Source organism: Vombatus ursinus, unplaced genomic scaffold, assembly GCF_900497805.2.
Source record: "Vombatus ursinus unplaced genomic scaffold, bare-nosed wombat genome assembly UNPS02014863.1, whole genome shotgun sequence".
In the NCBI taxonomy this organism is placed as follows: Eukaryota; Metazoa; Chordata; class Mammalia; order Diprotodontia; family Vombatidae; genus Vombatus; species Vombatus ursinus.
The window spans coordinates 6,377,798-6,390,499 of NW_020954641.1; the positions used below are offsets into that span (position 1 = coordinate 6,377,798).

The window sequence follows — 12,702 nt, forward strand, 5'->3', positions numbered from 1 at the left end:
ACATGCAAAAAAACTACATACGTGTAAAATAATTATGGGACAAATAGAAGGTGATCAGCAGAGGGAAGGAACTAGAATTAATGGAGCTCGGGAAAGGTTTTTTGTAGGACTTGAAGGAAGCCAGGGAAGCCAGGAAGCAGAGATAGGAGAGAGGAAAGAAACTCCCCTTCTTCATATTTGCACGTCTCCACCCATTTGTTTAACCTGCCTTCATTTGGTATACTCCATCACTACCAAGTAGCACATTATGATTATATTTTTAGGCCAGCACATCATGTTCTTAACTAGTTGTTTACTTCTGAAATTTCCCTCTTTTGAAGCCTCTACTCTCCATCAGTTGTTGTTTAGTCATTCAGTCATGTCCAACTCTTGTGACCCCTTAAGAGGTTTTCTTGGCAAAGATACTGGAGTAGTTTGACATTTCCTTCTCCAGTGGATTAGGGCAACCAGAGGTTAAGTGACTTGCCCAGGGTCATACAGCTAGTAAGTGTCTAAGGCCAGATTTGAATTCAGGTCTTCCTGATTCCAGGCCCAGCACTCTATCCATTGAGCCATCTAGCTGCTTCCACTATCCATCAGTAGGCATGATGAAAACTTTGCTGGTGCTCTTATGGTACTCTATTCCTTGTGCAAGACCTTATAACCTCTAGCAATGACTTTTAAGATCCTTCTGGCAATATCACTCACCGCCATGTGAATGATTAGGAGTAAATGGTGCAAGTGTGATTTTCTAAGTAAAGAAGGAATGAATATCCCTGTTACTTTCTAACAACTAATATCATTTTCTAAATCTTGATGTTCACTTCATTAGAAAAGATTCGTTGAGAAGCACTAGATTGAGTCAGGAGGTCTTAGAGACAAGGTCCCTATTCTCTTCCATAGACACACCTCAAGGGGAAGGGAATGATGATGTTGGAATTAGTATCTCAGTCTCTTAGCATAACTGAGCCTCAGGAACCAGGTCACCACTGGCCAGTTTCCTGTTTGTTCTACATGTCAGGACTCATCCAGACAATGAGCTCATGTGGTCAAGGTCACTCCAGATGCAGCCCTGGGATTACCCATGAGACACATCCAACAGATGTGTCTTCCCCAAACAGAAGGCACATAAGCTGAGCTTAAAATACACATGAAGGGACCAGGGGACCCAGACTGTTGGGACTTGCTGTTCTGGAGACCCTGCCTCATCCCCTTGCCCAGACTGGCTCTCTGACAAGGGGATCATGTTGGACAGTTTAAACATGAGTAAGAGCTGTTGTTTTCCACTACTCGAGCATGCTAGAATATTGCTAAAATGTCCGCATTGGTGCCCCCCCCCCAGTACTCCAGCTGTACCTGCTTTTTCTAGGTTCTGTACAGTACTCTAATACTGTTGTGCTGCCTCCTCTGCTGTGCTTATATCTGGGCTCAAGGCCTTGGCTCTGCCATAAGCCAGCTGCCTGAGTTCAAGTCAGGTAATTCACATCTCCAGGTTTCAGTTTCCTCATCTTTAAAATGAAAGAGTTAAACTCAGGTTGCTCCAGTTCTAACATTCTATGCTCTAAAGTCCCTTTCATCTCAAATATTCTATGATTCTGTGAAATGAGGGAGCTGGAAGAAGCGACTTCTAAGGGTTCTCCTATAACTGACACCTTTGGTTTCTATGACCTACAACTCATGACAAAGCTGAACAGGGCTTGCAGAGAGAGATTTACAGTTTAAAAAAGCAAAGGTCAATGGACGTTTACAAAAGATGGAAAAGAATGGATGGTCTCTATTCCAAAGATCCCCAGTGCCAGCTGTGTGTGTTACACTGAAAATTCTAATATGAAAGACTGAATTCTCTACTGCCCACCAAATAAAGCTGAAATTCCTTTGCCTTACATTCCAGATCCTCTATAATCTGGCTCCACCCTGCCTTTCCAGAATAATCTCCTATTAATCCCCTTCATACACTCTGGAGTCATGCACTCCCATAGCCAAACTAGACTACTCTATGTCTCCCCTACATATATATCATGCTGTCTTTCAGCAGCTAGGTGGCATACTGGAGATAACACTGGACCCAGAATCAGGAAGATCTGAGTTCCAATCCAGCCTCAGACATTTACTGGCTGTGTGACTCTGGGCAAGTCACTTAATCTAATTGCCTCAGTTTTTTCATCTGTAAAACAGGGATAATAAAAGCACTATCTCCCAGGTATCACAGGATTTTTGTGAGGATCAATCAAGATAATAACTATAAAGTACTTAGCGTAGTACCTGGCACATAGTAAATACCATATAAATATTATTATTATTATTATCATTATATATCTGTAAAGCACTTAGCACAATACATGGCACATAGTACACACTATATAAATATTATCATTATTATCATTGTATACCTGTAAAGTGCTTAGCACAGTGCTTAGCACAGTGCCTAGCACAGAGAAGGCATTTAATAAATGCTTGTTCCCCACTCTCTGTCCCAAGCTGCTCCTTTTATCTGATACAAGCTCCTTCCTTATCTTTGTGTATTGACTTTCTTCACTTCTTTTAAAGAATTCAAATGTCACCTCCTCCTGGTAGCCTTTTATGATACTCATTTAGGTCAGTTAATTAGCAAGCACTCATTAAGTTTCTATACTGTGCTAGGCACTGAAGACACAGATGAGCTAATCCTTGCCTTCCAGGAGCTTTCATTCTATCAGAAGACACAAGCTGTACATACCTAAGTAGAGACTGGAGATAACACAAAGGTGATGTGAAATAGTGGGGAGACAGCTGGCTTCAAAGCCTGGGATAGGGGCCTTCAAGTCCTACCCTTGACATATTGGCCATGGATAAGACACTTGACTTCTCAGTGCTTTAGGTAACTTTCCAAGGCTATAAGTTGCAGAAAAAGTGCCAGTCTGAACTGGTAGAAGGAGCTTCTTTCTCTAGTTTCCTTTATCGATGAAATCACAGGTCAGATCCCTATCCTCATCAACTATGCATATGTGCAATAGATACTATGTTTTTGGAAAGTCAGTATTTTGGAAAATCATATTTTGGGGGTCAGAAAAGGCTTCCTATGTAAGTTACCCCTTGAACTGGGCTTTAAAGGAAACCTAGGAATGCCATGAGGCAGAGGTGAGGAGGGAGAGCCTCCCATGCATAATGAACAGCTGCTTGTGGGAAGTCCCAGAGATGGGAGATAAAATGCCTTGTTTGAGGAACAGCAAAGCCAGTTTAACTGGATCAAATAGTGCCAGAAGAGAGTTATGTATAATAAAAGCCTGGAAAAGTTATAATGACCTACCTTCCCCACTCAGACCTCAATGAGGTCTTGCCCATGGCCACATAGCCAATACACATGAGGAACAGGACTTGATTATGACCTCTTTATAACACACATTAAATAGTGTGTATTACAATCATCGATGGGTTTCTTTCTTGCATCCCTACTAAAGGAATGTGCTCCTTGAGGTCTGGGACCCTCCTAGTTTAGATAAACTTAACATCTTTCTCAGGGCTAATTGCAGTTCTCTGAATTCTCCTGAACCGATTCTCATAATTCTTTTTCCCTTGTCAGTGTGACTCATTGAGTATCTATTCTTTGTTTCCTTTGATCTCTGAGTCTCTAAAGGGATTTTTAACCAAGGGTCCCTGAACTTATTTTAAAATTTTTTTTAGCTCTGGCGATTCGTAGGAAGCGCTACGTCTGAAGCCCAGAAATGAAGAGAAGTTTGTACATCAGGGAGAAACAGAGGAGAAGCAGTTACCAGCAGAGCAGTCCCTGTTGCTGGAACAGAAGATGTAGTTCTAATGAAAGTTATGGAGCAGAGACATCTCATAGGGCTCAAAGCTCTGACAGCAATCCCAGAGCCTTTTCATCAGCTTCCAGCTCAAACGCGAGCTCTTCAGTGCCAGAACTGCCAGGATTTTACTTTGATCCTGAAAAAAACTGTTATTTCCTCTTGCTTCCTGGATATAACAACTGCAACCCCCTCACAAGGGAACTCATCCAGCACAAGGAGAGGGACAACAGAAGATTGAAGCTTTTAGAGGAAGAGAATATGAAAAAAACTAGAATTGGATTGAATCCATTATCCTTGTTGAACAAGAGGCAGTTGGGTTTGCTGTACTCTACCAATTACTACCGACTAATCCATGAGTTACATGGGAAGTGCATGCAGAGAAAGCAGGTGGAAATTCAGAACCATGACTCTTCTTTTGTTGGCACTGATCACTTTAAAATCATAGTGGCTGATGCTGCCCAGGAGAGGGTGTTCACAGTTAATGATGTGGAGCATGGAGGCTGCAAGTAGCACATCATCAACCTTAGAGGTTTAGGAACCAAAGCTCTCTCTGTGAAGATGTGCAACAACCTCTATCTCCTTTACCAACTGCAAGGTAAATTCTGTATGCTGAGCTTCTCTGACTCACCCAGATTCCCATGTTTTGCTCTGTCTCATAGGCATTGCAGAGACTCCAGGCTGTGCCAGTTTACTTCCTGCCTCCTTGTTCAGCAACAACAAACCAGGAGACCAGCCTGGTATGCTTTGCCATTTCAAGATCTCCACTGTCTAGTCTTATGCATGGTGCCTGAACCCCCAAGCAAATAATTGCTTCAGTACAGGCTTGTCCAGAAGGGTTGTTGTAACCAATGCAGTGACTGGTCATTGGCAGATGTTTGGGACCAACTAGCACAACAGTTTGCCACCCAGGCCCCTGTACTGTTCAATGGCTGCTCCTCTGGAGACGTCTTTGCTATCGATCTGCAACACCAAGGTCAAAGGTCAGGGCTGGAGAGTTTCCCCTTTATTCCATGACTCAGCTGTGACATCTGTTCAGGTCCTACAGGATGAACAGCACCTGATGGCAGCAGATATGTCTGGGAAGATCAAGCTATGGGACGTAAGGGTAAATAAGTGGGTAAAACAATATGAGGGTCACAGTAAGGAATATGCCTACCTGCCCCTGCATATATATGAGGAAGAAGGACTCCTGATAACAGTAGGGGCAGGACTGCTATACAAGGATATGGAACCTTTGCAATACCATATGCTTAGAACCATCTCTTCCCCATACACAGCCTCCAAGGAAGACATCCCCAGTGTGGTTTTCTCTTCCCATCTTGGGGTCCCTCATGGAGTACCAGGATTGCTGTTGGCTGTTCAACAGGATCTCTACTGTTTTTTCCTATAATTGAGTTTGCACTAGACCGGAGAAAGATGCACAGTAGATCCCAGCCTAATGGAACGGAGATCTAACCAAGTAGATTAAACACAAATTCATTACTAGAAGGTCTGATGGTATTGATGTTGTTTCCATCCTTGCTAGGGTATTTTCAATGGGTGCTTTCAACTTATTTTTTTCTTTTTAGTATCTTGAGTTCAGGTTATAAGTCTTGTTTTACAGATGTGTTGTCTAATTCCTCTGTGGGCTCAAGAAGTGTACAAATCCTTTTCATAAAAGGTGCTAATTTCCCTTCCCTTGGAAGATCTCATTCTGATTTAAAAAGTAAACAAGACTTTCCAAGCACTGAAAGAATTGATAGAGTTGGGTTTTTTCTTCTCATTGACCAGAAGCCTTCCCTTGAACCTAATGAATGAGTTAGAAGTCAATCTGTGGCTGAGTCCCAAGGTATGTGCACGTGCCTTATCAAGACAGCTACTATAATATTTGTACAGAAAGTTTAAGTTAATAAGACTTGAAAAGAATCACAGGCAGTCCTCTTATAGTCTCTAAAGAATAGGATATGGCATGATGAGATGGATAACAATTTAGCCTTTTTTTAATGAGGTAATTGGGGTTAAGTGACTTGCCCAGGGTCACCCATCTAGTGTCAACTATCTGAGGGTGGATTTGAACTCAGGTTCTCCTGACTCCAGGGCTGGTGCTCTATCCACTACACCACCTAGCTGGCCCTCAGGTTAGCCTTCTTGATTATACAGCATATAAGTCTCTGGGATATTTGTTTCAGTATCTTTCATGAGCATTGGAAAGAAAAAATTTTAGATTATAATTGATTTTAAAGTTTTCTTTCTTTGTTAACTGAGCAGTAAGTATAGTGACATGTAAGTATTTACAGTGGTTAAAATAGATGGAAGTATTTTTAAGTCAGCAAGTTTCAAAAATCTATTGCTAGATGAATCTTTCTACTGAAAAATAAAAATGTATCTTTGCTATTAAAAAAAGTTTTTTATAGGGGCAGCTAGGTGGGACCTTAGTTCAAATCTCTGGCCTCAGATACTTATTAGCTGTGTGAATTAGGCAGATCACTTAACCCCGATTGCCTCCAAATATATACATATACATATATATGTGTGTATGTATATATATATTCATTATATATCTTCATTATCATATAGTGGTAAGAGCAAAAAATTTGGAATCATAGAACCTGTGTTTAAATGTGAGCTTTGCCACCTACTACCTATGTAACTCCTCTGAGAATCAGTATCCTCATCTGTAAAATGAGGGAATTGGGCTAGGTGATCTCTAAACTCCACAACTATGATTTAATGGGGTAAAGACACTATCCCTTCCAAAATGGCAGCACAATATAGTTATTGTCCCAATGTGCCAAGGGTATTCAAGTGAATAACTGAACACAAATTTTGCTTAAAAGTATGTCTGAGCATTTTATGACCTTGTCCACCCCTCCTCCCTCCCCGGAGATAATAATAAAAGCTCTATATGTCACAAAATCAGGGGTGGGAATTCTGAGCTACAGAAATCAAAAGTTCAAAGGCACTACTGTCTGACATACAGCCTTCTCCCTCTTAATATAATCATGGGATTTTAAAGCTGGGAGAAACTGCAAAAATTATATAATTTTAAAGAAAAGTAAAGGGAGGCCAAAGTAGTGGCATAACTTTTCCATGTTTATACAAGTATCAATGGACAGAGCCAATGTTCAAACTCAAGTCCTCAGTCAAAAACCCCAGGGTCTTTCCATGACACCACAGCTGTTTCTCTCTGCCCAGCAATACAATCAGGCCAAACTCCAAGCGTAAGGTGACACTATCATTTCCTCCTCAAGATCTATCAGATGAACAGAGTATACTGTTTTCCCCACATATGCCCAGCCCACCACTATCCCACCTGTTTCAATGGCCCACTTGCTGACCTTATGTTCTCAGGAGGCTGTGCAGAGCAGATGCTCATGGCATAAAAAATGGCAACCTTTATTGAGTACTTTTCTCTTCAGCTGTCGCAGCCATAGTTAGCTACAATGCTAACCAAGGGCATGGGGAGGGGGGCACTGTATAACCAATGTTCACCAGTCAAATGAACTCCTTTGCTTTAATTAGTCTGTGAGAGAGAGAGAGACAGAGAGACAGAGACAGAGAGAGAGACAGAGAGAGAGAGAGAGAGCACATGCCAGAATAACTGGTGAGAGAGGGAGGGAGAAAGGGAGAGTTTTTAAAAGAGGCAGCATGGTATAACTGGAATCCTTGTTTCATATCCCAGCTTTGCCACCTTACTAACTTTATGAAGTGAGGTAGTAAAAAGAGTCAGAGGACCAAAGGTCAAATTCCATCTTTGACACATCCTACCTGTATGATCTTGGCAAGTTGATCAATTCCTATCCCCACCCCCAAGTTGCAGTTTTTTCATCTGTAAACTTAGACCAGACGACCTTTAAGGTCTCTTCCAGCTCTTGAGCTATGATTCTATAGGTAACTATTTCTTTTGATCCTTCATTTCCTCATCTGCAAAATTAGAATTTTTTTGTGCTATCTACCTATGAAAAGTCATATTCTGATGCCTTATTTTGGCATGGAGGTGCCCCCCTTTTGCTTGTTTATTTTAAGCTTGATATTCAACACTCAAGAACTTCATTACTCAAGAGGGCTGAGCATAATGTACTGATTATAAAGTTAATCTTAGAACTAGAAAGTCAAACCACATCCACAGGTATTTACTAAGTGCATTCTGTGTGCTAGGCACAGTGCTGAGGGTTGGGAATACAAATGGAAACAAAAAGAAAAACAATCCCTGTCCTCAAGGATCTTATATTCTAAAGGGGTAACACAACAAATAAAAGAAAGCTACAAAGCTGGGACTGGGGGAGGAGTGGCAGGAAGAAAGCAGAGAAAGAAGTCTGGAGAGTCAGAAGCAGAGCTTGAAGAGGAATAAAAAAGTGAACATAGTTACCCTAGTCCATTCCTTAAAAATGGAGTTTGTAGAAAAGATCCAGAATATCAAGGAAACTAATGAAAAGAAACGCAGAGGAAGGTGGCCTAGCCATGCCAGATCTTAAGTTGGATTATAAAGCAGCAATCATCAAAACTGCTTGGTACTTGCTGGGAAATAGAGTGGTAGATCAGTGGAATAGGGTAGGTATGTAAGACACAGTCATCAATGACTATAGTAGTCTACTGTTTGATAAACCCAAAGACCCCAGCTTCTGGAATAAGAAATCACTATTTAACAAAAACTTCTGGGAAAACTGGAAAGGAGTATGGCAGAAACCAGGCATAAACCAAAATCTTATACCATATACCAAAATAAAGTCAAAATGGGTACACAATTTAGATATAAAGGCTGATGCTATAAGCAGACTGGGAGAGCAAGGAATAGTTTACCTGTCAGATATATGGAGAACAGAAGAATTTATGACAAAACAAGAGATAGAGAACATTATAAAATGCAAAATGGATAATTTTGACTACATTAAATTGAAAAGTTTTTGCACAAACAAAGCCAATGCAACCAAGGTTAGGAGGGAAGCAGAAAACTGGGAAAGAATTTTTACAACCAGTATCTGATAAGGGCCTCATTTCTAAAATATATAGAGAACTAAGTCAAATTTATAAGAATACAAGTCATTCTCCAATTGAGAAATGGTCAAAGGATATGAACAGGCAGTTTTCAGAAGAAGAAATTAAAGCTATCTGTAGTCATATGAAAAAATGCTCTAAATCACTATTGATTAGAGAAATGCAAATCAAAACTCTGAGTTGTGCCTCTTCGAAGTACCACATCACACCTATCAGATTGGCTAACATGACAAAACAGGAAAATGATAAATGTTGGAGGAGATGTGGGAAAACTGGAATACTAATGCATTGGTGGAGTTGTGAACTTATCCGACCATTTTGGAGAGCGAGAAACCTGGAAAGACTTGTATGGACTGATGCTGAGTGAAGTGAGCAGAACCAGGAAAACATTGTACACAGCAACAGCAATGTTGTGTGATGACTAACTTTGATAGATTTAGCTCTTCTCAGCAATGCAAGGATCTAAGACATCCCCAAAAGTCTCATGATGGAAAATACTATCCACACCCACAGAAAGAACTATGGAGTTTGAATGCAGATCAAAGTATACTATTTGCTCTTTTTTTTTCCTTCTGTTCTATTTCTTCTTTCTTGTGGTTCCTCCTATTGGTTCTAATTCTTCTTTACAACATTACTAACATGAAAATATGTTTAATAGGAATGTATATGTAGAGCTTATATTAGATTGTATGCCATCTTGGGGAGGGAGGTGGAGAGGGAGGAGGAGAAAATTTAAAACTCAAAAGTTTATGGAGGGACAGCTAGGTGGTACAGTAGATAGAGCTCCAGCCTTGGAGTCAGGAGGACCTGAGTTCAAATTTGGCCTCAGACACTTGACTCTTACTAGCTGTGTGACCTTGAGCAAGTCACTTAACCCTGATTGCCTCACCCTTCCCCCCAAAAAAAGTTTATGGAAGTGATTACTAAAAACTAAAAAGAAATTAATTGATAAAAAAGGAAAAAATAGAGTTCCTAGGAGCAACTGACCAATAACAGGAAGGAGCTTACAGAAGTAAAAGAACCATCCAGGATGAGAAGACTACTGGGACATAGTGGAAAAAGAAATCTGGAGAGTCAGGAGCAGAGCCTAGAAACATTGCTGTTCATCCTTTCTTCTTGAAGAGGTCTGATAACAAGGTAAGGATGATTGTCTTAACTTGCACATGAATTGGATTTAAATGAGGCAGAGCTGTGCAAAGTCATCAAGCTCATTCTCTCCTCCGCAAAGACCTGAGCTCAAGTCCTATCCCTAATGCCTACTGGTTGTATGGCATGGAGTATTTCTCAGTGCTCCAGGCAACCCTTTAAGACTATAAGTTAAAGATGAGTTGTAACCTGCATCAGTGAAAGTTTCCACACCAGGAGTTCCCTGCATATAGCTTCAGATCTTGAAAAAAAAGTGACTATTCAAAAAAGACCTCAACCAACATGAGTCACCAGTTATAAGTTGAGTCTCAGGTACAACCATGGGGTCCAAAAATCATGAGGTCATAGATCTAGAGTTAGAAGAGACCTCAAAAACCATATGGTATGACCCCCTTATTTTATAGAAGAAGAAACTGAGGCCCAAGGAAGTCTATGTCTTGTCCAAAGATCATGGGTTTTTAAAGACAATACCAGCAAAGGACAACAAGCTCTGGAAGGTTCTTCCAGGCTAGAAAGGCTTCAAGTACAGTCTGAGTGACACATTGTGTCTGTTTTCTGAAGAGCAAGTTCACTAAGTAGGGACATGGGATGGCTGGTGGTCATGAACTATTTGACTACCACAACTAAGAAAGAAACAAAAGTACACAACACCCCTCAGGTGCCCCTCAGGGCATCCAGTCCCTTTTCCATTTCTACAATGGCATTGATAGATGACAGAAAAGGAAGCAACAGGTTTGTTTTTATATAATCTACAAATATTAATTTAACCACTGTATTTGAAATGTGAGGTCTTTCTCCGTTGACCAATGGATAGACATACTTCTGGGTGGAATGTTGTATCAGGCCTGACAAAAAGGAAGCTGCATTTAAATGAAATGATGGCTCATGTGATCTTCTTAGGACCAAGGTTCTTAACCCGGGGCCTATCCACATTTCAATATAATTATTTTCCTTTGAAATCCTACATATTTCATTTTACGCATTTAGTAACATCTAATAACATAGGATTCATCAGACTGCCAAATAGATCTGTGACACACAAAAAGGTTAAGAACCCTACCTTAGTCAAATGAAGGAGCTGGCGGAGTTGGCTTCATTATATGCCCAAAGGCAATAAGAAACATCATTTTGTAGGATACCAGATCATATCATATTGTTATCTTCATGATAAGCATTTGCAAAAAGAACACTATAAAGATAAAGGCAGCCACTGCAGTAAAGTTTGTTGCAGAAGATGAGTTGGTAGAGAATCTCTGTGAGGAACTTGATAAACCTTCTAAATCTATACTTTAATACTCATTGATTTCGATGTCAAGGGGAGCATAGAAGACCAAAATTAATTCTATGTTGAAAAATATGACTCAGAAATAAGAAATAACAGAGACCAAAGGTTAATAAACTGTGATGAATCCTCATGCCCATATATTATAAAAATATTCTTTAAAAAGACAGTAGAAAAGCTTTGGACAAAGCAAACAATAAATAACATAACAAAACATTTTTTACAGACAGGCATGTGGAAGTCATTTTGGACTAAACCATTTCTGTATGATCAGATCATTTATTTGCTAGAGTCAAAATATAAATCAGCACCAACTTAGAAGACAGAGTAAAAAAATGAGATGTGATAGCCAACTGAAACAACTCCAATCTCATCTATTTAAACAAAGTTATCCTGAAAAAAACAGAAACTCATAAAAAAAATAAGCATTGACACAGGGCATTAACATTTCCCAAAGAAATCTAAGTAATAGGCATCAATCCCCACAACATGGAGACTAAAAGAGCCTAGAAGTAGGGGAAAGTTAGCAGAAAACATAGGAAGAGACTAAATTAAGCCAGATCATCCCAAGAGCATGTAAGGATGGAACTAGAAGGACAATGAACAGATGGAATGAGAGAGGTTTGCAAATATTTCTACAACTCTTTTCTCCATCAATATCAGTGGAGTTACCACATTTGAACTTTAACATCGCAGTCCCAGATTTACTGCATGAGGAATTAGAAATGGCAGTAAACAAAGATGGGAAAAGCCATTCGATTAGGAAAAGTATACACAGAGGACATACGTGCTGGAGGCAATACAATTTTAAGAGTGTTGAAGGATCATTCATTGAGTTATTTAAAAGAGAAAAGAACACCAAATACTTGGAAAAATCTCAGACATTATTAAAAAAAAAAAGGGCAACCAAGAAAATCTAGATGACTACTGACCTATATGCCTACTTTCTGGGTCTTGCATAATCTTTTTTGAGAATTATATATGTATATGTGTATGTATCACACACATACACATACACATATATGTGCATATATATGTACTGAGAGCATTCTTGATGAAAGTATGGGAGGTAAAAAGAATGCAAGATATCCCACTGTACCTGTTTTAGTGACTAAAAATGTAGCAGTGCCCTTCCTCCAACATGGTTTCTCCCATTCATTTGTCAAAATCATAAAATTCCTTTAAAGATCACACAGCAAAGTCAGTCAATAATTAAAAATTAATTAAGTGCCTACTACGTATCAAGCACTGTGCTAAATGCTAGGGATACAAAAATAGGCAAAAAGACAATCCCTGCCTTCAACCAGCTCACAATCTAATGGACTACTTCATTTGATAACCTGATTATTAATATTGAACAAATCATGAAACAGGGAGACACTCACCTAAAGTCACCCACCGTCATATAGGATGTCCCATAGAGTGTCTGATATGAAGAATAATTCTATCTAAATTGCGAGATTCTCTTAATGCTCCTGTTTACAGATAATGTCATTCTCATTGCAATAAGTATTGGAACATTGCAGCACCTCTTAA

General features: G+C 39.7%; 1 pseudogene; it reads left to right on the forward strand.

Annotated features, from left to right (window-relative positions):
* The first annotated feature begins 3,680 nt into the window (after window positions 1-3,680).
* LOC114027585 lies at window positions 3,681-5,179 on the forward strand (annotated as a pseudogene).
* Window positions 5,180-12,702: the final 7,523 nt, after the last annotated feature.